Source organism: Mauremys reevesii, linkage group 9 (assembly GCF_016161935.1).
Source record: "Mauremys reevesii isolate NIE-2019 linkage group 9, ASM1616193v1, whole genome shotgun sequence".
NCBI classification, from domain to species: domain Eukaryota; kingdom Metazoa; phylum Chordata; order Testudines; family Geoemydidae; genus Mauremys; species Mauremys reevesii.
The window spans coordinates 51418222-51445922 of record NC_052631.1 but is presented as its reverse complement, the minus strand read 5'-3'; the positions used below and the strand labels follow the sequence as shown (position 1 = coordinate 51445922).

At 47.2% G+C, this 27701-nt stretch overlaps 1 long non-coding RNA gene across 2 annotated transcripts; it reads right to left on the bottom strand.

The window, feature by feature from the left end:
- Positions 1–872: 872 nt before the first annotated feature.
- Positions 873–27701, bottom strand: LOC120372455. 2 transcript variants are annotated; one of them, XR_005584977.1, is made up of 3 exons: positions 27573–27701; positions 7268–7334; positions 873–1892 (listed from the first exon to the last, which is right to left on the bottom strand). It is a non-coding gene; the product is annotated as an uncharacterized LOC120372455 (long non-coding RNA). The 2 variants fall into 2 exon arrangements; XR_005584978.1 differs by lacking the exons at positions 7268–7334; positions 27573–27701 and adding exons at positions 3340–3405; positions 6320–6383.

Here is a 27701-nt window from a genome sequence, read left to right as displayed (position 1 = left end):
GTCTTGCCCACATGCTCACATGCTGATTGCCATATTTGGGGTTGGGAAGGAATTTTCCTTCAGGGCAGATTGGCAGAGGCCCGGAGGGTTTTTCACCTTCCTTTGCAGCATGGGGCACGGGCCACTTGCTGGAGGATTCTCTGCACCTTGAAGTCTTTAAACCACTATTTGAGGACTTCAATAGCTCAGACATAGGTTAGGGGTTTGATACAGGAGTGGGTGGGTGAGATTCTGTGGCCTGCATTGTGCAGGTGGTCAGACTAGATGATCATAATGGTCCCTTCTGACCTTAAAGTCTATGAGTCTATGAATAGGAGTTGTGTGGGGAGATCTTGGGACAGAGCTGGGTGAAGCGAGGCTGGCTTGTGTCTAGTTTCTGCCTTAGCAAAATGAAGCATCTTTTACAAAAAGAACAATCCTGGCTGGTTAATGAACAATCCACAGTTCACAATAGCAAAGTGCTGAGTGCCATCAAAGGCATCCTGAAGTTAAAGCTATGACTGCTTTAATAATCAATGACTGCAGAGCGTTTAAAAAAACAGCTAAGCTTTCAGGGGCTTAAGACTTATTGCTTGCATTTTCTCAGCTTTCTTAAAGAAAAAAGGGGTGTTGTAGAAAATGGTCAAATTTATCATTTATAGCAAAATATTAATGTAGCAGCAGGAGACATGATGTGGCCATCTATCTATAAGCATTCAGACTTCAAAGGAAGCATAAACACGAAATTAATGGTTTGTCTAGTGTAAGGGAAAAATAAATGCAAATGCAGCCTCATTAATATCAAGTGGGTGACTTCTTGGTTTATGGGGTTTGGATTGATTTTGTCAAAATCCAATAGATTTATTAAAAATGTCTTTTAAATTTAGCGTCCATATACCCATTAGTTGAATGAAATCAAACCCTCAGCAATTGCCACCATCTCTCCTCCTCCTCCTCCCCCGCTCCCGGATGTTGTTTTACCTAAATAAAGTTCTTGCATTAAGACTCACTTTCATACTGAAATATGTCTCTTGTAGGAGCTGCTATAAACGTCAGCATTTTCCACAACATTAGTTTATGGGCAGAATGAATTTTAATGGCATCGTAATCTTACTGCAATCAATTGTGGTGCGGGGGGTGGGGGGGAGCTATGGGAGTGTCCATTAAATAGAGCTTTGCATCACTTTTAATGTTCAAAAGCCTTCAAAGGTTTGGTGGAGGGTTTTTTTTGTTTGGTTTGTTGTTTTTTTCATCAATGTCTCTTGTCCAAATATTTGTTCTTGGGTTTTTTTGCTGTTTTTCGTGGCCAACAGTGGATAACGGTGGATAATTTTGTTCTTTTCTTTTTCCTGCCACCCGCTCAGTTTGTTTAAATGCCTCTTTTGAATGGGACTGTCCCTGGAACATAGGATCACACTCATCTTTGCTTCCTCATTCTCACATGGACAATGACGGTGGAAGAGGGAGATAAATTACTGGTCCTCAGGGGTGTTTTATCCAACTAAAGATTCTGGGATGGCCCCTGAAGCTTATTCAATTTCCTCTTGCCTGTCCATAAATCTCGGGACTTTCCCAAAGTTTCTGTAGGCTGATGTAACTGGACCATTTGCTGTGCTCATTGTGGCCTCCTCTGTCCATTGCTCTGACATCCCAGTCCTTCTCAGATCCTGTCCTCACACAGTCATGGCATAAATGAGTCTAGAATGTACGGTAATAAAATGTAGAGCAAAGCACACTAGATCGGCTGCTGACTGATAATCATTGAATGGGTTAGCAGAATGCTCTGGGCAGATGTAATGGCCCCAACCATGGGTCGTCAAGCACGGGAGTCTTCAACATGAAAGTACAGACTGCTATGATTTGAGTTAAGGGAACAACTCTCTTCACTGGTAGCAGTAGTAGGGCTTTATCCTCTAGTTGAGGGGAACATGGAAAAATAGGCCAGGAAGTTATGCATTCCCTCCGTCAGGTCCACAGAAGGGAAAAAAAAACACTGTATGAGCTCACACTATGTAATGATCCCTTTTCATCACATATCATTAGAGGAGCTGGACCTAGGACCTTTCTGCACCAGAGCACAGACTTCCATCAAAAGAGATAAAGGAGTAACATCAGTATCTGTTCCAAGTTTAGACTCTTATCCACTCAGTGGACCACCCACTAGCCAGGGACCTGGCAAGCTTTGCCAATGCATTACAGAGAGACTTGCTGGAGGGTGAGGGAAAGAAATTTTTCTGTGTCATGTGAAATTCCATTATTTCAATTTTTTCCCCATTCTCAAACAGAATGAAAAAAAAATCTATATTTCCCATGAGATGAAATTCTGAAAAAAAAATTCAGGTTAATTGAAAAGTTTTGTTTCAATATTAAAATATTTCATTCTGATTTTGACCTATTAAAATTCTTAAAATGTTGTTGTATAAAAAAAATTCAAAACTCATTGTTAAATGAAAAATTGAAATATTCCATGACAAAAATATCAAAAATGGGACATTTTATCATCAAAACACTTTGTTCCATTATTTTTTAAAACCAAATTTTATCAAAATCAGTACTTTTTAAAACATTTTGATTTAGATTAAAATTGTATTTTCCATCAATAAATTGTTTCAAGGAATAATTTCTGACCTGCTCTACTTAAAAATCTTTAGAAAAAAGTGAAAGTTGAACCCTGCAACACTGCAAATTTTCTGTTGTTGTGGTGCTTTATGCCACAATCTACAACTCAAATCTGCAGCAGAGTTATTTTTAAACACCACTTATTAATTCGAATGAACATATTCAGATGAGTTTGGAGTAAGAATTCACAATATACGCCTTATAATGTTGTATGCTTTAGCCCAAGCAGTTGGTATAAAATTACTGTAGAGGACAGAAGTGGGGAAGAAAAAGATCTTCAAGATATTTTGGGACCATTGTTATACCTGGTAGATGTAAAAGATGAGATAAAGATAGGGTCAGATTTTTAAAGTGCCTAAGTCAATTTTAAAAATGAGACTTAGGCCTCGGCTACACCTAAAACCTAGGTCAACCTAGCTACATCACATCCCTGAGTGATATAGTTAAGCTGACCTAATACACGGTGTAGATACCGCTAGGCCGACAAAAGCTGCCATCTCACAGAGGTAACAGATAAACCCCTTCTGTAACTGTAGCAAGTGTCTATACTACAGAGCACAGAGCTGCAGCTGTACCAGTGTATCATATATAGTGCAGACATAGCATAAGGCTCCTAAATCAGTTAGACGCTGCAACTCTGAGCAGAGCAACTCCTAACTACCTTTAAAAATCTGAGCCATAGTGACTAACGTTTGCCAGATTCAGGCTTAGAATAGGCAGTGAAAATGACAATGTAATTACCTGAGAGGAAAACAGTGATATCTTCTTCAGGCCACTAGAAAGTATGTCATTCTTGTGGTCAAATTTCTGGGTGTAGATAAGAAAGCAGTGAAAAAACAGGTGCCCAACAGCCTTCCGTAATGTTGCACTCTATATGATTTTATGAAAATATGCTAATGAGTGTGAATATAATGTAACTGGAATGTGCTTCATGCAAAGGGTCTCTTGTAAGGTATCATTACAAAGCTTATAATCTACTGAGTGCGGTCATCCTATTTGTATGTATGTATCATTCTTGTATCTGAAACTAGAAATATGAAATATAACTGAGGTCCTATTGTAACTATGCAAAATGTGGGCCATTAATGGTGGTTTGGAATCTTGATGGCTCCCATTAACCAGGACAATTCACTGTAGATGGCTCCGTTTACGTGTAAGTCTTCCTGAATACTTATGTGCTGGCAAGTGGGTAATGAAGTCTTACAGTGACATGTGTTCATGTCACCTGAACTGGAATCCATCTTTAACCTGGTGCTTTTCCATTGAGAAGGAGGGGTGGGAACCCAGAGAGGGACAAAGGATTCCCGCTTTGTGCAAAAGATATATAAGGGGGTGGAACAGAACAAAAGTGGTTGCAGTCATGAAAAATCCCCTAGCTACCACCTGAGCTGGAACAAGGGCTGTACCAGGGTAAAGGATTGTGCCCAGACTAGGAAGGCATCAAGTCTGTGAAAGAACCTTATTGAAACATCTCTGAGGGTGAGATTTTAATCTGTATTCAGTTTTCTTATTGTATTAGGCTTAGACTTGCATGTTTTATTTTATTTTGCTTGGTAATTCACTTTGTTCTGTCCGTTATTACTTGGAACCACTTAAATTCTATTTTTTTGTATTTAATAAAATCACTTTTTACTTATCAATTAACCCAGAGTATGTATTAATACCTTTGGGGGGGGGCAAACAGATGTGCATATCTCTCTATCAGTGTTATAGAGGGCAAACAGTGTATGAGTTTAGCCTGTATAAGCTTTATACAGGGTAAACCAGATTTATTTGGGGTTTGGACCCCATTGGGAGTTGGGTATCTGAGTGCTGGAGACAGGACCACTTCTTAAGCTGTTTTCAGTTAAGCCTGCAGCTTTTGGGGGACGTAGTTCAGACCTGGGTCTATGTTTGTAGCTGGCTAGTGTGTCTGACTCAAACCAGGCAGGGCACTGAAGTCCCAAGCTGCCAGGGAAAACGGGCTTAGAGGTAGTCTCATCACATCAGGTGGCAGTTCCAAAGGGGTTTCTGTGATCCAACCCATCACACCCTCCTGTTACATCCCTGTGTTAACTACATAAAACTCTCTATGGAACACTCCCATGCCAGCATCAGCTTCCTGGATATCACAATTAACTTCAGCAATGGAACCATACAGACAACTATATACAAGAAACACCTGGATCACCACACCTACCTTCATAGGTCCAGTAACCACCCCCTCTGGGTAAGTTCGGAAGCTTGTCTCTCTCCCCAATGTAAATTGGTCCAATAAAAGATATTACCGCACCCACCTTGTCTCTCTTAACTACATAAATGCAGAACTTCCTCAACTTACTTAAAAAAATTTACAAAAAATAGATAAATGAGGGGCATTCTGTTTAATTTACTGATTGATTTGATTTCTCTGACACCTATCTTGTGATCTGAGCACCCCCTATATTTTAAAAACACACAATGGAGAAGTCACTTTTTTATACTTTGATTCATATAATGTACAATTACAAATTTTGCAAACAAGAAGACAAAGGCACTCTACCCAGCCACCCTACATTAGCCTCAGCTAAATCCTCGTGATTTCCAGCCTCTTCATTTATGTAGCTATGTAAATGAAAACAATTTTTCACAACATATGCTTTGCACTGCATCTTTAAAAATGCAGGAGTCCCTGTTCTGCCACTGGGGCAGCCACCATTTTGTGTTTCAGTGCAGATAAATATGTTAACAGTGGGTTGGTTTGTTCTGTCTCTCATAGAGACTCTATATTTCTTCTTTCTTTGTTTTCCTTCATCTTTACTAAAAGTCACTGAGGGTATGTCTACACTGCAATAAAAGACCTGCAGCATGGCTGAGGCTTGCCTGGGTTAGCTGACTCGGACAGATGGGGCTCAGACGGCAGGATTCAAAATTGCAGTGTAGACATTCAGGCTTTGGCTGGAGCCCAGGATCTGAATCCCTGGAAGGAGGCTAAGTCTCAGAAACTGGGCTCCAGCCGGAACCTCAATGTCTATGGTGCAATTTTAAGCCCCGCAGCCTGAGCCTTGTGAGCCTGAGTCAATTGACCTGTGTTCTAAGACTTGATGCTGTGGCTGTTTTACTGCATTGTAGACATTTTGCTTTTTGGGTATCGGGAATCATAATGAAACTTGCTCAGAGAAATGATTGATGTGTCAAGTGGTCTACAGAGCACAGCTGGAGACCTGCAAAGCTAAAGTAATATTGTGGCTCATATCCCCTATTGACCAATTACTAGTAGGTGACATAGTCACTTGCACCTGAGCAGATATGATATTCTACCAAGCAGGTCACACACACACACACACGAGCCAATCAGAAAACAGCAAATATTTACCAGAACAAATTTTGAAAAAAATACCTAGAGGTCTTTTTTCAAAAGAAAACTGAAAACAGCACATTTGAGGGGCTTCAGATACCAAACCCCAAAAAACTTATTTTTCAGTTTCTGTTTTTAATTAAAAAAACTGGACTTTTTTTTCCATGCAAATGAAGGAATACTCAGCTGACTGGAAGGCTAAATTGTACTGAACTGATTCCTCCTTCAGCACACACCTTAAGCCCACCATCACCGTGTGAATACCTGGGGGTGACTATCAGGCAGGGGAGGGACAGTTAAAGGATTACAACTTCCACCTGAAAATCAGTTCAAAAACACATAGGAAACCTGCCTAACAGGCTGGAAGCTGAGGAGGAAGGTTCAAGAGGCAGTCTGCAACCTTACCCAAGTAAAAGTTGGCCTTTCTGCTTGTCTTGCTTCCATATACAAGTGCAGGAACGTTATTTCTCTAGGCCAGGCCGGAAAGGGGGCCGGGGTTAAAACAGAAATGAAAAACAAAAAAATAGAAAACAAAGCAGGAAGCAGAATTAAAGCAGGAGTCCTCTCTCCCTCTTTCCCCATCCCCTCTTCCACTGAGCCTCTTTTGTCCCAGTTTTGGAGGGTAGGAGATTTAGAGTCTCTGCTACTATGGAAGAATCCAGTAGTGAGGAAAATCTGAGTCTTTTCTGATATGCCAGATCTAGAGTTACCAGATGTCCCGATTTTACAGGGACAGTCCTGATTTTGGGGGCTTTTTCTTATATAGGCACCTATTACTCCCCACCCCCGTCCTGATTTTTCACACTTGCCCTCTGGTCACCCTAGCCAGATTCCTTGAGGTAACCTAAGCAAATTAACAAACAGGACAACTGAAAAATAGGTGGAACAATCCCTCATTTTAAGCAGGCTGCTTTCTGGGCTATGGGCCCACTAGAATGTCACTCACAGCTCAGTATGCTTGAGTTTAGCTTGGCTCAGTGAGGAAGAATTGGGCCTAATCTACAGTACTTTGCTCCTTCTCATTCTACCTCAGCAAAAGCCTAACTCATACACAAACATTAACACTATTCTTAGCGCTCCACTCTATCAAAACCTATGAGAAGGTGGCTACCTTGTTGGCAAGTGAGTGCAGCCAGCCCTTTTTTTTTTTTTTTAAACACCAATGCAGGCAATGCAGACAGAATGAAAATATGGGGGGGGGGGGGGTTTGCTGAGGGAGTTGGCTGATGTGATTACAGAGCCATTGGCCATTAGCTTTGAAAACTCGTGGTGAGGTCCTGGATGATTGGAAAAAAGTAAATAGAGTGCCCATCTTTAAAAAAGGGAAGAAGGAAAATCCAGGGAACTACAGACCGGTCAGCATCACCTCAGCCCTCGAAAAATCATGAAGCAGGTCTTCAAGGAATCCATTTTGAAGCACCTGGAAGAGAGGAAGGTGATCAGGAACAGTCAACATGGATTCACCAAAGGCAAGTCATGCCTGACCAATCTGATTGCCTTTTGTGATGAGATAATTGGCTCTGTGGGTATGGGGAAAGCAGTGGACGTGATATACTTTGACTTTAGCAAAGCTTTTGATATGGGTTTCCCACGGTATTCTTGCCAGCAAACTAAAAAAGTATGGATTGGATGAATGGATTATAAGGTGGATAGAAAGCTGGCTAGATTGTTGGGCAAAATGGGTAGTGATCAACGTCTCGATATTTAGTTGGCAGCCAGCATCAAGCGGAGTGCCCTGGGGTCAGTCCTGGGGCCGTATTATTCAACACTTTCATTTATGATCTGGATGATGGGATGGATTGCACCCTCAGCAAGTTCGCAGATGACACTAAGCTTCAGGGAGAGGTAGATATGCTGGAAGGTAGAGATAGGGTCCAGAGTGACCTAGACAAATTGGAGGATTGGGCCAAAAGAAATCTGCTGAGGTGCAACAAGGACAAGTGCAGAGTCCTGTACTTAGGATGGAAGAATCCCATACACTGCTACAGGTTGGGGGCCGAATGGCTAAGCAGCAGTTCTGCAGTAAAGGACCTGGGGATTACAGTGAATGAGAAGTTGGATACGAGTCAACAGTGCTTGCTTGTTGCCAAGAAGGCTAACTGTATATTGCCAGCAGATCAATCAACTTTTTTTTAAATTTCAAAATAGTATTTCCATTGAAAAAGAACTATCATTTCAAATAAACAGCATTTTACATCATGAAAAAAAAAAAGATTCAATGAAAAATTTCCAACCAGCTCTACTATTACCCTTCCTTTTTCCCAGCATCTTAGCTACTTCTCTAACGAAGCACAGGACAGAGTTCTGTCTTTTCTGGACATATCAGAAAAGTATTACACAGAGTTAAACCTCAGAGCTCTGGGATGCATAACCCTGAATGTTAATAACAGGTGCCAGTTGGACTCAGAGAGAAAGCAATGTAGAATTTCATAGTGAATGAGCATTTAATACCTATACAAACGTTTCCAAACAGTATTTGGAATACTGTTGAATAACGTCTTGCACAAAGCTATTAGATAAAGAATCTAGAGCTAAGTGGCTATTAGCCAGGATAGGCAGGGATGCAAAACCATACATCTGTTTGCCAGAAGCAGGGAATGGGCAACACATGATGGATCACTTGGTGATTACTTGTTCTGTTCATTCCGTCTGAAGCACCTGGCATTAGCCACTGTCAGAGGACAGAATGCTAGGCTGGCTGGATCATTGGTCTGACCCAGTATGGTTGTTCATATGAACTCAGTGGTGCTCTTCATTTAGATGGCCCCATTTTGTTGCTGTTACATACATTTCAGTGCCAGGTTTCAACAGAGCATGGGTACTTTTATACTTTAAGATATATATATGCAGACATCCACCCCTCTGAACATCTCCCGGAGCAGTTCCCTCTCCTTCTCAGTCTCTACAGCGTGGCCTCAATGTATGTGTGTGTGTCACCTAGATTCTCCAGAGCCTGCGAATGGCAGCCTTAGCTCCCCTCCAGAGACTTCACACTCTCCTTAGCACACTACAGTCCAAAGATTTTTGCAGCCAGCAGCAAATTTCAGTCCAAAACTAATAGCAAGCTGTCTCCTTGGTTTTGAGCAAGCCAGGAAATCAGCAGCCTGTACCCAAAGTGGTACAGGTATTGTACAGCCCTCACAGTGCACACATCCCTGAGTCTCGCACAGGGCCGGCTCCAGGCACCAACTTATAAAGCAGGTGCTTGGGGCGGCCACTCCGGAGTGGGGCGGCACTTTCAGCTATTCGGCGGCAATTCGGCGGAGGGTCCCTCACTCCTGCTCGGAGCGAAGGATCTCCCGCTGAATTGCCGCAGATCACGATCGCGGATGTTTTTTTTTTTTTTGGCTGCTTGGGGTGGCAAAACCCCTGGAGCCGGCCCTGGTCATGCATCAGTCAGCTGCTAAGTCCACAGGGTTGTCTCCAACTCCCATACTTATAACCATTGTTTCTTGAGCTCCAGTTGGCTCAGTTCTCAGATTATGAATGCATGGAACCTGCAAGACTGCTTGGCCTTAATGTAAACTTTCTGTACAGCTTCAGAAACAGCTATTCAGCATGCCTAGCAACTACCACGCCCCCTCTTCTAGATGTCTCTGGGCCCTTCAAACTAAATTGCCCAAAATTTGAAAATTTGAAAAGACAGACAACATTTTGAAAAATGTTTGCAAAATTTCCCCCTCTTCTTCAACCTAATTCTAATATTCACCATTCAGCATATTGAAGTAGCTGGAAGACTTGCTATGGAAAGCTCTTCAATAGATGGAGTTTGTGCAGTAGTTGAACCTTGGGTGCTGATCCTGTGCCTGCATAGAGCTGCTTGCAGGATCGAGGCCTTAATAAACAGCTAGCTGAAAGCCAGCTCTCTTTTTTCATATGGGGAGTTTTCCAAGTCCATAAGCCAGCTGACATGGCATGCTTCATGTGTCACATGAGGAGCAGATAGCCATGCTTTTCTTGACAGTGATGCTATTTTTATTTCCTTCTTCTCACTTGCATTTTGTGCTTACTGCAGGCAAGTTCAGTTCTTTGGAGCTAATGTACATGTGCCAGCTTTGTTTGAGATAACAAAGCTTTTTGATAAGCTAAGTACAGGTAAAAGAATCAAGCATAGAGCCTCTATTTACAATAGAAACCTACACATAAAAGGCATGTGATTCTTAAGTTCAGAGGGCTCAAGAAGATTTAAAAAAAAATCCTGTCAGGCTGTATGCTTACTAAACTAAGAAAAAACTATTCAATACACTAGAGAGAAAATGATCAAAATTCAGAATGATTAACTATCCAAGGTTCAAAGAAGTTGTGTTGAAAAGGTAGGGTGCAAAGTAAGGAAAAAGCATATGAATCATATTGTTAACATTGTTTTTTAAATGTACCTGGGAAGTCTACCTAGGTATCCCAGCACACTCATCATTAGCATGTTAACCTAAAGTGAGATCTTGCTTTCCACATTAATGAGATTTCTTGATCACAGAGTGTTCAACAAAGTCACTATGTGCTTCTACTGCTACCACTAGTAACATTCAATTTCTACCAGTTATGTCATGCAACTAGGGAGATCATGATGCAATGGGCATTGTTGGTTTTATAGTTCTTGCCCATGAAGTAATGGTTGTAGCTCGTGCTTCCACAGTATGGCTCTCTGTCTCCATCTAGTGGCTGGCCCACATAAAGAGTCCCCTTTAGTCTTTCAGATAACATGGCCTTTAGGCTCAGGCACTAGAGGCTTGTGATTTTAGCTCCAGAAGTCCCAAGTTCAATCCCACCTACTGATCACCCATCCGGGGGTGTCGCATTACATACTGATTTAAAGGGATTTTCATCATTCCCCATTTTTTTCCTGGAATATAGGGCTGAGTGGGGACTCAATAAGCTAGGATCTCCTTCTTCTCCCTTCCCAGAAAATAAAACTATACTTCTTTCTGTAATGGCAAGCCATATGAGTCCCCGGTATAATTTATAAGACTCACAAGGGACCAGTGGAACCTCAAGGAATCAATCTTTAATTAGAGATAAAGGAGAGGGTTATTCATGCCAGTCAAACCCACACAGCAGTCTACAGAGCCTAAATATATAAGGAACACAAAAAAAATTTTCCTTCCTTCCTTCGTCTTACCTGAAATCTAATTCCTTTGAAGTGCCTCTCCCCCATGCCCTCCGCTCTGTTATCCCCTGATCTTTCCTAACTAGTTAGAACTGTTCAAAAGGGTGACCCAGGACACCTAACCCACCACTAGCCCAGAACAGCAGGTCCACAGCCTGCATGTGTCAACATGAGCTTCAAATAAATAATCGAGGAACAAAAAGAAGAGAGAAATCATCAGGACTGTTAATTTGATACCAGCTCTTTTGATCTTCTCTTTGGATCACAAGGAAAGGGGAAGTGGGCCTCCTTTTAATCTTCACTCCTGCTCTTTAAAGGCCTTGATAATGTTCCCACCAACCAGCTCATTTTCATTTGCAACTCTAATTAATCTGTGAATAAATATACTTTGGAGAGGTGGAGTGATTTAAATGAGGGCTGTCTTCCCACCTTTAATCTATAACACTACATTTCTCTTGAGAGAAAATAGCTCCTAGCTCGCACTCTCTTTCTTTCTTTCACCAAGTTCATGCATGACTCTCTCTCCTCTTTTTTATTATTATAAAATAATGGCCTCAGTAGGTGAATAAAAGGTTAGGCAAGTTTTACAAAAATGGGAGGCTATTCACCCTTGCTACCTTTAATCTACTACATTCTCCTCCTAATGAGTGTAAATTACCCATGCTATTTCACAGAGTCTTTATACTGTACAATACCAGCTGGCAAGCCATTCTCAGAAGCGCATTCTTGTATTATAGGTATTAGTATTATCTTCAATCTTTTGTGGTGTGAAAAAGGAGGACAACACGAGGCTTGACACAAAGCAGCAGCCAGGCACAGATGAGTTCTGTAGGCTCCGGAGGGATATGTAAAGGAATGGTTTGGCATGGACCTCTGCCAGGACTGTACAGGGAGGTGCGTGCATTTGTGTCTATGTGGGGAACAGATATAAATCATGGGATGGGTGGACCAGCTGGGATCTAACTTGAACCTTTGCTCAAAGCTCAAATTGAACCCGAATGAATCTGATGTCAGGGTTTTGGTTTTGTTCACCTTTGTGCTTCACGGCTCAGGCCAGGATTGGGAGGGGAAGAAATAAAATTCTTCACTGTCTTTTCTTCTGCAATTTCTAGCCCAGGTTTGCACAGCCAAGATCTAGGCCCTGATACTACAGAGACTTACACAAGTAGGTAACTTAAAGCATCTGAGTAGTCCCATACTTCCACAGAGGGGGCTGAAGAAGATTCCCAGGCCTTTTAGCTGGTGATGCAAGGACCTTGCACAATAGCTGTGCCTGTGATCTCACCTGAAAGGGTCTGGGAGGGGTAGAGAGGAGTATTGGAGCCAACTCACCTGCAGGGAGCAATTTGCACCAGTCCAATGGCTGATAGAAAATGCAGTCCTCTTCTCCCTCAACTGCCTGCCAAGCATGGGAAGCAGCACCTGGAAAGACTGGGGCTGCATGAGGAACCCCAGGGCATAGTAGCTCTTCCACCTTCTCTGTAGAATCACAGACATATAGGGCTGGAAAGGGCTTCGAGAGGTCATCTAGTTCATCCAGCTATGCTGAGACAAGATCAAGTTAACCTAGACTGTCCCTGACAGGTGTTTGTCCAATATGTTCTTAAAAACCTTCAGTGAGGGGGAAATCCACAATCTTCCTTGGAAGCCTGTTCCAGAGTTTAACTACCCTTACAGTTAGAAAGTTTTTCCTAATATCTAACCTAAATCTCCCTTGCTGCAGATTACACCCATTACTTCTTGTCCTACCTCCAGTGCACATGGAGAGCAATTGATCACTGTCCTCTCTGTAACAGCCCTTCACATGTTTGAAGACTGTTATTAGGTCCTTGCTCAGTCTGCTTTTCTCAAGACTATACCCTGTGCATAGGGCAGGGGTGGCTCCAGGCCCCAGCATGCCAAGCGTGTGCTTGGGGCCGCAAGCCGTGAGGGGCGCTCTGCTGGCGCCGCGAGGGCAGCAGGCAGGCTGCCCTTGGCAGCTTGCCTGCGGAGGGTCCGCTGGTCCCGCGGCTTCAGTGGACCTCTCACAGGCGTGCCTGCGGAAGGTCTGCCGAAGCCGCGGGACCAGTGGACCCTCCGCAGGCAAGCCGCCGGAGGCAGCCTGCCTGCCGTGCTTGGGGCGGCAAAATCCCTAGAGCCACCCCTGGCATAGGCCTACTATAAAAGAGCCATGGTCTAGTCCCCCAGGGTAGAAGAACACAGCAGAGGCATGTACATAATAGTTTGAAGAAGAGTCAGTTGCAATTTATAAAACATTAACCTTGCTAGGCAAACTCAATAGCTTGGAGATCAGGGTTGGATTTTAGTAATGTGTCTCACAAACTCTTCACTGAACAAAATATTCTAATTGGCTCTGAAGGGAATACATGCCAGATGGACTGGAAACTGGCTAAAATACTGTAAAATAAATAGTTTTGGTAAATATCAAGGACCAAGCTGGGGGACATGTATAGGGAAGCATCACAGGGATAAGTCTTATTCATGTCTTTGTTAGTGAGCACCCTAAAAGATACCTGCTGATGGGACAAGATTGAGGAGGAGCTGTGTATACCAGTATGGGCAAAGAAATGAAAGGGACCTAAAGATATTGGGCAGAAAATGAGATCCTGCAAGGCACAGCAATATATCTGAAACACGGATATTCAATGGGAAAAGCAAGAAGCTTTGGGATTATAGTGTGCAGCAGATCAGACATGAGTTTGCAATAGGATGTGGATGCAAAACAGTTCTACACAGTTTTGGGCTGCACACGCAAAGGCATATGATCTTGCCATTGGAAGGTAACAGTCCAAGTGACCACAAGTGGAATATTGTGCTGAGCGAAAACTCTATGCAGAGACTTTTATGACCAATAAAAAGGACATAAAAGACCTTCAGGTGTTGTAACTCAGCATAGCTATATAGAGGTTAATATGCCAGCTCTCCAATTGGTTTAAATCCATGTTGCTCCACTGAAATCAATGGGCCAGATTCCCACCAGGTGTAAATCGATGTTGCTCCACTCAAGTCAAGGATCTAGCCCAGAGGCTCCATGAAATACACTAGGGACTTTACTGATTGACATGGAAGACACTCAGATACTATGATGATGGGTGGCAGGACACATCTCTGAAATAGATGGCTGATATCTTTCTGAAGTCTGGCTGGTCCTTTGTTAAGAGGTGAGAAAGTTGCATTTGAGACTATAGAAAGGTATCAAGTATCAGAGGGGTAGCCATGTTAGTCTGGATCTGTAAAAGCAGCAAAGAGTCCTGTGGCATCTTATAGATTAACAGATGTATTGGAGTATGAGCTTTCATGGGTGAATACCCACTTCATCGGATGCAAGAAAGGTAGTGACAAGCAATATATTTTGGGAGTAGAAAGAAAACCTTGATTTTCTTCTCTTCTCTGTAGGTTGTAACTAGGCTGTTTGCTAGACAAGGCCACTCTAATCCCCTCCAGTTATTCTCTGTAGTCACAAGTTGATTGAGGTCCCTGCGATGTCTATTATATTACATATCTTCCATTTTTAAAATTTGCCACTCGTGCTTATTATTCTCTGCTATAAGAATGCCTCATATTCAGGGATTTCTTTGTTTCATTCTTATTATGCACACCATCTATGTTCAAGGTCGCTAGTTACTCTATTATTCAGGCGGGCACTTTTTTTTCGTTATTTTTTTCAGAACAGTCTCAGTTCAAGGTCTTATATTCTCCGTTTTTTCCCCTAAGTTTTGCCATTTCTTCTTCTTATAAAAACATTTTCCCTTGCCTCACATTCTTCAGCAGTTTCCATTCAATTCAATCTCGCTGAGCACATATCCACAAGGAACTGAGGGCAGCCTCAAAGTCAGTTGCTTCTGCTATTTTAAACGAAACAAAGGCCACTTTTTATTTTCATAGAATCTTCAGCAATTTACTGAGTTACAAACTGATTTACAAAGCATTCTTAGAAGTAGCCAGGAGATTTTCATACTAATATAGCCAGCATGGGCTAAATCTCATTCTGTGCTGCATGGGGACTGAGGCGATAATCACAATAGAAATTGAGAACTTTAAGCCCATGCACTGCCTTCAAATTTAACCCTACTGGTGATTAGCTCATGATACAGTAGGTAAAATAATAATGGAACATCTATCAACCAATCAGGGTGAGGTTTAATTCTGAATAAATGACAAAAATAAAACTTTAGCCCATCAGAAACCAACATGCTTATAAAAATACAATGTACTTATCAAAAACTAGGCATGTCACCAGTCTTTTATTGGTAGTTATATGGGTCTATATTTATGTAGCATCATTCATGCAGAAAGGACCCAAATTGCATTACAAACTCTCTCAACAGTGCAGAGGACTGACAATATCCACTACCTAAAGAAGAGCTCTGTGTAAGCTTGAAGGCTTGTCTCTCTCCCCAACAGAAGTTGATCTAATGAAATATCACCTCCCTCACCTTATCTCTCTAGTATCCTGGAAGCGACACAGCTACACCAACACCACATCCAATATCCACCGCTGAAATGCAGCCAACTTTGGCAGGAGATGTGGCAGCTATTTCACAACCAACCACAAAACACAGCTGTCTAAGAACTGAAATGAGGATTGTCTTATCCAGCTGGAAGTCAAGTAGGTGCCAGATCCACCCCTGTTGAGGCAGGGTGGTGTAAACTAACCCACCACATACAAGCGGGAGTCACTGCACTTAGAGAGCTTTAGTTTCTGAAAGAGGCTCTATAGGAACCTCAATGGCAGAGGATACCAAGGAGATGCCTAATGGCAGAGGGGAGATGACAGCTGCATTATGCAGATTTGTGGAAGTGTTGAGTAGAGCTGGGTGAACACTGGATTCTTTGGCAATTTTGGAAAGTTGGGGAAAATAATTATTTTGGGTCAGACCAAAAAATAAAAGTTTTCAAAATTTCCAGTTAATTGAAAAAAGTTAAACAAAAAAAAAAAATCGTGTTGGGTCAAACAAAATGTTTTATTTTGACAAAAAATCACAATCTTGATTGCAACCATTTTTACACATTTTTTCAAATAAAATTAAAGGACATTTTGAAATGGAAAATTGTTTTAAACAGTGATTTCAAAATATTTCTTTTTGAAAATGGCAAAACAAAACTTTTAGATTTTGGGAGGGTTCAAAATGCACAATTTGCAAATTCGACATGATTTCCCAAAGCATTTCAGTGTCACCAAATCTGGATTTTTTTGTCAAATATATATGGCTGAAAATTTTCACCTAGCATGCACAGCTGCTCCTGAGGTTGCTGAGAGCTGGACTTTGAACATCTAAAGTACAATATAATGCTAAGCACTCTGAAAAATCAGAAACTAGGTGGCACCCAAAATTAGTGGATATGTCTGACCTTAATCTCTTTGTGCTTTAATCGCCCACCTGTAAAATTAGGATACGATTCCCCTTCATCTCACAGGGATATTGTGAAAATAAATTCATGAATGTTTGTGGAGCACTCAGGCCAAAATAGGTACTATTGTGATCATAGAATCATAGAATCTCAGAGTTGGAAGGGACCTCAGGAGGTCATCTAGTCCAACCCCCTGCTCAAAGCAGGACCAATCCCCAACTAAATCATCCCAGCCAGGGCTTTGTCAAGCCTGACCTTAAAAACCTCTAAGGAAGGAGATTCCACCACCTCCCTAGGTAATCCGTTCCAGTGCTTCACCACACTACTAGTGAAAAAGTTTTTCCTGATGTCCAACCTAAACCTCCCCCTCTGCAACTTGAGACCATTACTCCTTGTTCTGTCATGTTCTACCACTGAGAACAGTCTAGATCCATCCTCTTTGGAACCCCCTTTCAGTGATGAGTTCGAAAGAAAAGCCCCAGGGAAATTAGTGATTCGGTCTTCAGAGCAGAATACTTTATTTGGTCAAAACACAGCTTTCACTGACTTCAGTCACTGCTGTTTGTGCTCAGCACTTCTGTAAAATCAGACCCCAGGGTCTCAAGTCAGGCACCCAAAAAATGAAGGACACACAATTAGTGACCACTTGTGAAAAGTTTGGTTCAAGTGACTTGCCCAGAATCACAAACTCCATGGCAGAGGCAGGGACAGAATCCAGTTCTCCAGAGCAGCATTCAACTGCCTGAACCATGAGATCCTTCCTTCTCTTCCTGCAAACCCCTGCCTCGTTCACTACTTGCCTTCTAGATTCTGCAGTAAATGAGACAGGGTCCTACAGACAACAGCCTCCTTTACTACAAAACCCTGCTCAGACAGGTCCATCCTGCGCACTGAATGATGCTGAGATCTCATCATGATCATGTAATTAAAGTCTGTATCATAATACGTATGCACAAGAAGGTCAAATTATGGTTGCACATACAACCTTAGTCCTGGCATTGCCTAATGTTTGAATGCTTGACTTTGCACTTAATGTTCTTTTAACTTGGCTTTTAAGTATAATTTCCTAATTTTTCAAAAAGACTATCTAGAAAAAAATAGAAATTCTAGCATGTGGCATTGGACTGGAACCCACATCATGCATCAGCAGGGTTGGAATTTTTAGATCTACTGCCCAGACCTGAGTTTGAACTAATAGAGTAACTGATAGCAATAATAGGTTGTCATCTTTTAAGTGCACACTATGCTAGTGGGTTTCAGAGGTATTTGCTTTCACCTCAGGAATGAGGAGACTCAGGAATCAGGTTCTGGAGGGGAGTGTGCTCTAGTGGTCACAGATCCTTCTGCTTGTTTCCCCCTAATCTTGGTGTCTTCTGCCCCATTCCATCCAATCTGTCCTTCTCCCAGTCCAGTCTCTTCCCAATCCCTGGTTCTTTATTCCAACGCCAGCCTCCTCAACCACCCAGTCCGAGTCTCCCACTTTGGGGTCTCCATCTAAAGCCCAGTCTCCCCACAGACTCCATGTCTCTCCACCTCCCCACACCCAATTCCAGCCTCCTTGCCCAGGCAGTGTCAGTTTCCTCCTCCTGCCTCCATGTCTAATCCTTCCCTTCCCTCCCGCAGCCTTCAGTCATCTCCTCAAACCCCCTTGTCTCCTTATCTCAGTTTTCCCCTTCCCAGTCTCCTTGTCCCAGTCTTTTTACCCAGCTAGTCCAATTTCTCCTCCTGCCACACCCGTTCCTCATTAGATCTGTCTCCCTCTTCCAGACTACTGTTCCTTCCCCACTAGTCCACTTGTCTAGCCCATCCCAGTCTCTCCTCCTCCCCCTAACTCCTCATCTAACCTCACTGTTCCTCTCCCTGCCCAACTGGATCCCAGTATCCACCCCCTCTTTCTTTCACCAGCACCCAGGCTCAGTCTCTCCCCATCCCATCCCCAGACTCCTAATCCCATTCTCCTTGTCCAGCCAGTACCAGCCTTCTCTGTTCTCACCTCCCAGTCCCAACCTCCCCTCTGTCCCACCAACTCTCCATCCCAGTCTCCTTACCCTGTAACAGCCTCCCTTCCTGCCCCCAGCCCCAGTCTCCTTGTCTCACCTCTCCACCAGCTCCCAGTTCCCCCTCACATCTCCTGCCTCTCCCCCATCTCCCAGTCTTCCTGCCTATCACTCCAGCCCTAGTGTCACCTACGGTTGCCAGGTGTCCCATTTTCAACCAGAACACCCAGTCAAAAAGGGACCCTAGTAGCTTCAGTCAGCACTGCCAACCAGGCCCTTAAAAATCCGGTCAGCAGGGGCCCGGGTCTAAGGCAGGCTCCCTGCCTGCCCTAGCTCCATGCAGCTCTGGGAAGCGGCCGCCCGCTCCCTGCATCAAGTAGGCTCCCTGCATCCCTGCCCCTGTCCTGAAGACCAGCTATGCAGTTCCCAGTGGCCAGGAACCATGACCAATGGGAGCTGCAGGATTGGCACTTGTGGTTGCAAGGGCAGCATGTGAAGCCTCCCTGGCCACCCATGCGCCTAGGGGCTATAGGGACCTGGCAGCCACTTCCTGGGAGCCGCAGTAAACGCTGCTGGGACCCTGCTCCCCGAACCTCCTTCCACACCCCAACCCAGACTCCCCTCCTGCACCCAAACTCCCTACAGGAGCCTGCATCCTTCACACCCCCAACACCCTGCCCCAGCCTCCTCCTGCACCCCAAACCCCTCATCCCCAGCCCCACCCCAGAACCTGCACCCCCAGCCAGAGTCCTCACCCTAACCCTCTGCCCCAGCCCAGAACCCTCTCCTACATGCTGAACCCCTCGTTTATGGCTCCACCCAGAGCCCACACACCCCCTGCACCTCAAGCCCCTGCCCTCTCCCACGCCTCAAACCTCTCATCCCTGGCTCCACCCCAGATCCCACACCCCCAGTCAGAGCCTTCACCCACCTACTGCACCCCAACTCCCTGCCCCAGCCTGGTGAAAGTGGGGGAGAGTGAGCAACAGAGGAAGGAGGGATGGAGCGAGTGGGGGTAGGGCCTCGGAGAAGGAGCAGCGCAGAAACAGGGCCTCGGGGAAGGGGCAGGGCAGGGTGGTTTGGTTTTGTGTTATTAGAAAGTTGGAAACCTTTGTCACCAGGCTCCTGGACACAATCTATGCCCTTCTCTGCAATAACTCTAGTCCCCTCTGCATTTGAGTCAGGCAGCTTCCTCCTCCAAACTGGCATAGAGCTGCAATTACAGGTAAAGTCTAGCTCAGGGGTAGGCAACCTATGGCACATGTGCCAAAGGCAGCATGTGAGCTGATTTTCAGTGGCACTCACACTGCCCGAGTCCTGGGCACCGGTCTGGGGGGCTCTGCATTTTAATTTAATTTTAAATTAAGCTTCTAAACATTTTAAAAACCTTATTTACTTTACATACAACAATAGTTTAGTTATATATTATAGACTTATAGAAAGAGACGTTCTAAAAACGTTAAAATGTATTACTGGCACGTGAAACCTTAAATTAGAGTGAATGAATGAAGACTCAGCACACCACTTCTGAAAAGTTGCCAACCCCTGGGCTAGCTACTCCCCTCTATCCATAGGCTGGAACATGCTCAGTCACTCTGTGGGGATAGTGCACATGCTGTCTGGCCAGTATGAGTAGTCATCAGGCACTGTAGCAAGCTCAGTGAGGATGGAATCTTCAGAGAATTTAGCGACTAAATTTTAAGAAGTCTCTATTGAGTATGTGCAAACTGTGGTTTGTCAAAGGCTTATAACTGGCTGCATTTTGACAGATTTTTCAAAGAAATATCAAAAGGCACATCCCTGTCACAAAAGCCACCTCCCTGCCAAATTTCAAGGCCCTGTTACAAAGCATGGGGGCATTAGAACTTTGCAAAGAAAGCGTCGCCAGATTTTTTTTTTTTAACCTTGCAAAAACAATCCATTTTCTCAAGTCTCATTCTCAGAGATGGTGGAACACTTTTGGCTGAAACTTTCCAAAATCATTCAGCCTCAAGCAGATGTTTGGCATGGAAAATTTCATCTTAACAATTAAAGTTTGGCAAAGTTATAAGCAATTGAAAAAGGGTTTTACAGGGGGACATGTCAGGCAACCATAATTACAGATGGTGCTATCAGTCCTGCCTATTATGTATAGATAGATAAGATAGTGACAGATTCAGACCAGAAGAAAATGGTCCTATTGGGTACTGGGAAGTGGGTGGGCGGAAGCCTGCCCACAGCTAAAGGCCTCTCCCCCAGCCTGGGGAGGAGCTATTGAGCCCAGACTTCAACTGTAGTCGTGAGACAACGAAGGGGGAAAAAAACAAAACAAAACAGGGGGTCAAAGGGCCGTAACTAGAGAACTGGAAAGGGACACTGAGCAGAGAACTCCGGACAGTGCCCACTTCTCCTCAAAAGCATCCAAGGAGCCAGAGGATACCATCCAAAGGAACTCCTCCCAGATGCGTGAATGGATGAAAGAATGAAAACTGGCCCCACAGTCGCAGCCCCTCCCCAGCCAACCTTCTCTCCCTACTGTTATAAATGGCCACTTTGGCCATGGCTAGGAGGAGGTTGATGTGATGGTTCCACGACTTCATGGGGTCATGGATGGGGTGAGCATATAGAACAAGAGGTTCTGGAGGAGCTGGAAGAGAGGTGGCAGCCTAGCACACTGCAGATAGACATGCGCCAGGGTCTCCCTCACACTGCAAAAAAAGAGCAGGCATTGGGAAGAGGGGTCAACAAGGCCAGGTACACACCCGTGCTCAGGCTCCATGAAAGAGCTGCCAACTAATGTCCCTGGCAGGCCGTGGAACCAGGATGGAATACACGCTGGACCACCCGGTCCCTCATGCTCTACAGGTGGTAAAAGGTTCCGCCACTTAGTATTGGGGTGGGATGTGATGGTGGGGAAATGAAGAGTGCGGAGCACGAGTGTGTAGAGATGGTCCTGTGGCGTGGTTCGGAAATGAACTGGCTGCAAATCACACAGACAGCTCGGGGTACAAAGGGGTTGGGGTCTTGAAGGCTCACGGGGCAGGAGCCCGATAAAGAGATCCAGAGTGCCCGGGGTAAGGGGTAGGCGGGGAATACCCTCTTGCAGGACCCAATTGAGGAAACAATGAGAAGTGGGCAATAAGGCTATCTCCACCTCCCAAAGTATGCGCTGGGGGTGCCAAGGGCAGAGAGCCCCAGGCGCCTACCGAGCACATAGGAATCCACCGAGTCCCCCCGGTCATAGTCCAAGAGGTCTCTTATCCTGGTAGCTTCCGCCAGGACCAACATCTGGCACACCAAGGGGGACTCTACCACCTGCACACGAAAATGGGGATTGTGTAGCAGGGGAGGAGGAGGTCTGCCCCCCCCCGGTGGCCGTCATGGACCTGGTCACCAAGACAAGCTTCCAGGTCCGGAGGAGGTCCTAGTAGAAGACCGAAAGCTCAGAGAGATCTCGCAGAAGACCCCTCAGGTGGAGATAAAAGATCTGCCTGTCATATCGGAGCCCTCTGAGGTAGTGGAGGAAAGCGTGCGCCAATGTACTCCACGCCGAGCTACCTCTACCCAGCAGAGACCCAGTGCAGTCCTAGCCAAAAGAACTCCAGAACCAACTTCTGGAGAGATTGGCCAGGAACCCCGGGGCTGGGCACAGGGTGTTGAGCTGGTGCCAGAGCATAGACAGGACTAGCTGGTTCAGCACCAGTTCCCTCCCCTGAAAGAGAAGGCACTGGAGCAGTCCTGCCCATCTCCGCAGTTGCTCAACCACCCTGCACTCCAAATCATGCCAGCTCTCCGGCGGCGAAGGATGTGTGGCGTTTTATCTTTCTGCCAAGTTAGAGCAGTGGACCCACACCCCACCACATGGCCTGAAGCACGGGTGGGAGGAGCTCGCCTGCCACCCAACCCCGACCATCAGGCCAGAGCTCTTGACCCAGTTGGCCTGGGCAGAGGAGGCTGCCAAGTACACAGCTTGACAGGCCTCCACCCGCAGCAGGTTGCCCGGGTCCTGGACCATGAGAAGCATGTTGTTGGCGTATGCTGACAGGACCAGCCACATCCTTGACTCACAGAGCACCATCCCCAACAACCTCTTCCAAAGGAGACGGAGGAAGGGCTCAATGGTCAGAGTATACAACTGGCCTGACAGCAGCCAGCCTTGATGCACTCCTCACCTGAAGCTGACAAGTTCAGTCAGGGTCCAGCTGAGCCTGACCAAGCACTTGGCAGAAGCGTACAGCACCTGGAGAAAGCCCACAAAACTGGGCCCAAAGCCAAATGCCCACAGTGTGCCCAGGAGATACCTGTGGTCCATCCAGTCAAACGCCTTCTCCTGATCCAGGGAAAGGAGGGCAAATGACAGAACATCCCTACACCCAACCTCAAGGAGATCCCGGACCAAATAAAGATTGCCGAAGATGGTATGGCCTGATGTAAGTATGGTCAGGATGGACCACGTCTGCCAGCATGGACCCGTTGCAGCGAGATGGCCTTTGCCATGACCTTATAGTCCATGCTGAGGAGCGAGATGGGACACCAATTCCTAAGGTCACAGAGGTCCCCCTTTTTCAGAAGCAAGGCGAGCACTGCTCACCTGCATGATAGAGGGAGGATCCCGCTCCCCAAGGACTTGGCCCAGACAATGGCAAGGTCCGGGCCGAGGACGTCCCAGAACACGCGGTAGAACTCCTCGGTCAGCCTGTCCATGCCCGGAAACTTATTAGTGGGCATGAGACAGAGGGCATCTGAGAACTCAGCTGGAGTGAGAGGCAGCTCTAGCCGGTCCCAGTCACCCGCACTGACCACTGGGAGTTCGTCCCAAAGTGCCCCACAGGCATTCGCTTTGGTAGGATCCAGAGAGAAAAGGCGAGCGTTGAAGGCCCTGGCCCTCTCATGCATCTCCACCGGATCTGCAAGGTGGGTGCCATCCTCTGCCAAAAGGCAATGGACGTGCTTTTTCACCCCCCTCTTTTTCTCCAGGGCATAGAAGAAGTGGGAGCTGCGATCCACCTACCGGAGGAGACGGATGTGAGATCAAACAAAGGCACCCCAGGCCCAGAGATAGTCAAGGACCCAGCATTCCTCCTGCTTCTCCCGGCACACTCTGCAGAGGGATGGATCCCTGGGGCAGGCGGCCAGATGCCTCTCCAGCTCTAAGACCTCCCGTTCCAACTGCTCTATTGCCACATCCTTCTGCCCGCTGGCGTCCCAGGTGTAGCTACAGCAGAAGAGTCAGACGCGAACCTTCCCCACATCCCACCACCATTGAACCAAGGGAAAGGCCTGCCTCTGTCCATGCCAGGCCAGACAAAACTCCTGGAAGAATACCACAAAGCCCACATCCTCCAGCAAGCTGTTATTAAAGTGTCAATAGGCCGGCCCTGGGCTCTCTGGAGTAAGAGAGGCCTTCATGGCCACCAGATGGTGGTCTGAGAATAGGGCCAGCCGGATGCTGGAGGAGTGGGCCTGCGAAAGATGGTAATGAGATAAGTAAATGCGATCCAACCGGGAGTGGCATGACTGAGCAACCTCAACCGGGTCACACGTAAAGGTGGAGTCATCATCTGGGTGGTGGTCGTGCCAGACTCCACCAGGAAGTGATGATCTATAATCTCCCAGAGGACATCTGTGGCAGTCTGACACTGCTTGGTCCCCATGCAGCCCTGCTCCTCGAGGGTAGCATTAAAATCCCCACCCAGGACCAGACACTCGTGAGGATCTAGAGATCGAAGGAAGGCGGATGCCTGCTGGAAAAAACACACCCGCTCCGTGCCAGATATCGGGGCATAGACATTGACTAAGTTCAATGTCAGCCCTTCCACCTGAGTCTGGAGGTGCAGCAGGTGACCTGGCATGACCTTGGCTGTCCCCAGCACCTTGGGCTGTAGGTCGGGGGAGAATGGGGTAACCACCCCCACCTGACAAGATGAAAGGTGGCTAAAATATACCCTGTCCCCCCACTCCAGCCACCAGCTAGCTTTGGCAGTCAGATCCATGTGGGTCTCCTGTAGGAAAATTACTGAGTACCCCCCTACCCGAAGGAAGGAGAGCACCTGATACCCGCGAAGACCCACCCTACAGCCCCGGGTGTTCAAAGTGGCAAAGATGGTCATCGGCATAAGGAGGGCTGGGGAAGATCCTCACAGGCAGGCACACTAGCAGTCCCCATTGTTCCCTGCAGCAAACCGTGACCTACCCCGAAAGCCATCAGGGAGTCACAGAAGCAATAGGTCCACTGGTAGGCCCTTTGCCCCCCCGCCCCCCAAAATGGCCCTCACTGCCCCGAGGGTAAGATGAAAGTCCCCTCAGCACTGGAGAGCGAGCTGCACTCTATTTCTGGAACCACGGGAATCCAGTAAGAGCAAGTGCAGCTCATCTCACAGTTCCTGGGGGGCAGTGGGCAGAGATACCTGACTGTCCCCCAGATGGGTCCCCGTACCAGCCCCGCAGCTTGACCCCAGCACAGGGGACTGCGATGGAGAGAGAACTGCAGCCCCAGATGGGCCAGGAGAGGGAAAAACAAAAGCCGCCTCCCAGGGGCCCTCATAAATGGAAAATGAGGCAACCCTGGGGGCAGCAGCAACAGGAGGAGGGAAGGAAAAAGGGTTAAGGACAATAGCAGGGGCTGGAAAGGGGTCAGTGGCAGGACACAGACCAGGGACAGGGTTGAGGCTGGGGTCAGGGACAAAATCAGGGACCCGAGTGGCAAAGCCACCGGGACACAGCCCCCCTCGACAGAGCACGGTGGTTAGAAGGGCAGCAAGGGCTCAGGGTGCCCCCACAGCACTAGGCTCAGGTGCCTCACTAAATGAAGCACCTATGATTACAGCACTGGGGGGTGGCGAGGGCTGCTGCCCCACCTCACAGGGAAAGTCACCTTTGGGTTCAAAGCCCAACCGCTCGGCGTCAGCCATTGCCACACTGGGCACAGTGGCCTCCGCCGGAGTACTGATTGTGGCCAGGCAGATGGTCAGGTCCCGGGGCGCCACAGAGGCAATAACAGGGGCAACAGCCTGAGGCAGGGGAGAAAGTGGGGGGGGGCGACAGATTACAATCGCCCTGACTGAGGCCCTCTAACAGGGGGGCATCCACCCCCTTGGCGATAGGGGTCAATCCCAGGGCCTCAATCTCATCAAAAATGGAACCAAAGTCCCCACCCACCTCTACAGGGGCCCCCTCAACAGTAGCTAAGGCAGTAGCCACCTCGGCACCTACAGGGGGCACAGATGGCAAAGGGGCGGGGGGGCACCTTTCAAGACCCCCTCAGGCAGGGACTCCATGAGAGAGGTGGTACTACCCACTGCCGCAGCTACAGCAACTTCGACTGACTCCAAGTGGTGAACATCAATAGGGGAGACAATGGAAAACCCAGCATCAGCAACCCCCTTCATAGTTTTACAGGGGGTTCCTTTCCCCTCGCCAATGAGAGGGGGGTGCTGGGCCAGCATGCCTCCTCCCCATGGCACTTCCCTCGCACAAGCTCCCAGCTCCATGAGGAGGGGGGCTGGCCAGCCGGATCAGAGCCAGGGAGATGACGGGAGGGTAAGGGAAGACGAGGGCAGGGCAGCGGGGAAAAGGACAGACTCCCCCTGAGGCAAGCCCCACTTGATTTCCGCCACCAGCCCTGCCACCCTCTACTCCATGGGCCCTGGTCTACTACCCACCACAGCGGTGGGGCCCGCTCACTCGTCTAGGCACACTAGGGGGGGCCTTCCCCAGGAGCCGAGTGGAGTTGACAATGGTCACAGATGGAGGAGGGGCGACCTCAGGGACCAGGCAATCAGGGCCGCCAGTGATGAAAAAGCCAACATCCTTCCTGGTTTCAGAGGTCCCAGACACCCCTCCGGACATGCCACGCCACCCGGCAGAGAAAGCACTGGGCCTCCTCTGAAGAATAGTAAACCCGGTACTGAGCCCCTTGGTGGGACACCAGAAAGGACCCTCCAGAACCTCCCTGTCACACACCGCCTTGAATCTGCACCTGCCAGCGGAACGATAAAACGTGGCGGAGGGTGGAGTCCTTATAGCCCAATGGAAGGGGGCTGAGGACAGACAGGGGCTTCCCCAGGGTGGAAAGGAATGGCAGAAGGGCGGCATTGGGGAGGAAGAGAGGAACAGAGAAGACCACCACCCATTTGCCCAGGTCCTCCAAAGCGTCAAGGGGGACATAATGCCCCCCACCACCAACCCCCTCTCCACCGCCTCTGGGGAAGCAGCCTCCGATGTCAGGAAGAACACAACTTTCCCAAACATCTTAGAGGCTGCCACCACGGCCATGGGCTCCACCATCACTGGCATGGTAGGCTTCCACGTGGAGCGAGGCCGACACCAGGAGGCAACGCATCCCGTGCTCTCTGGTGAGGGTGGGAAAGGGTCCCTGGCCACCAGGAATGGTATTCCAGGGGGCTGCTGGAGCAGATGACAAGACGGCGAGCAGAGGGGTCGCAGCCACCTGGGCGTACACCCTGGGGGCTGAGGGAGCAGCACTGCTAGGGCTGGTGGAGGGAACAATGGGTCAGGGAAAAAGTGGGGCTGTGGCAGTTGATGGGGCCGCAGCAGGAGAAGGAACCACTGCTATGGGGAGTTTCACCTTCAGGGCAGGGCCCTTGCCCTTCTTTGTCCCCCAGCCCTTCCCACCGGCCAAGGGAGCAGTCTCAGAAGTGGAGGCGGCAGAAGTTGCGGCAGCAGCAATGGAGTCTTGGGAGTCCTTTCCTGTGCTGCCACCAGGGCAGGCAGCAAAGGGAAAGGGGGCAAACAGCTGCAATAACAGGATAGTGAGCGAGGCAGAGGGGAAGAGAGCCCACTAGCCAAATGCAACAGGGGAGGGAGAGCAAGTCCAAGGAAGGGGAAAGGGAACGTGCACCTATGGGGACCCGAAAAACAAGTGCCTGCTCGCTGCTGCTACTGTCCCAAGATGGGAAAAAGGACACAGCAAACTGCTGGGCTGGGGAGTGGAGAGCAGAGCCAGATGGTAATTGGGAAGGTGGTGGTGGCAATAGGGGAGTGGACAAACCAAGGGAAGGGCTCCATGCCACTCTCTCAGCTCCCCACTACCACGGCACCTACCACTACAGAAGCAAGGATGTTACAAACCCCCTCCACAAGGCAGAGCCTTCTCCACTCCCTCCTCAGCTCCAGCCACACTAACAGGCTCCCTAGCAGCATCAGCAAGGGCAGCAGCAACCCAGCCAGGGAAGGCCCTAAAAATGATGGAAAAAGGGGGGCTTACACTCCTCTCTGAGGGTCAAACCAGAAGGATCCTCCCCACAGCAGCAGCAGCCAGTCAGGGCAACTAGCCAGCAGGACAGCCTCAAAAGAGTAGAAAACAGGTAGATCAGCCTTCAGAATGAGCAAGTCC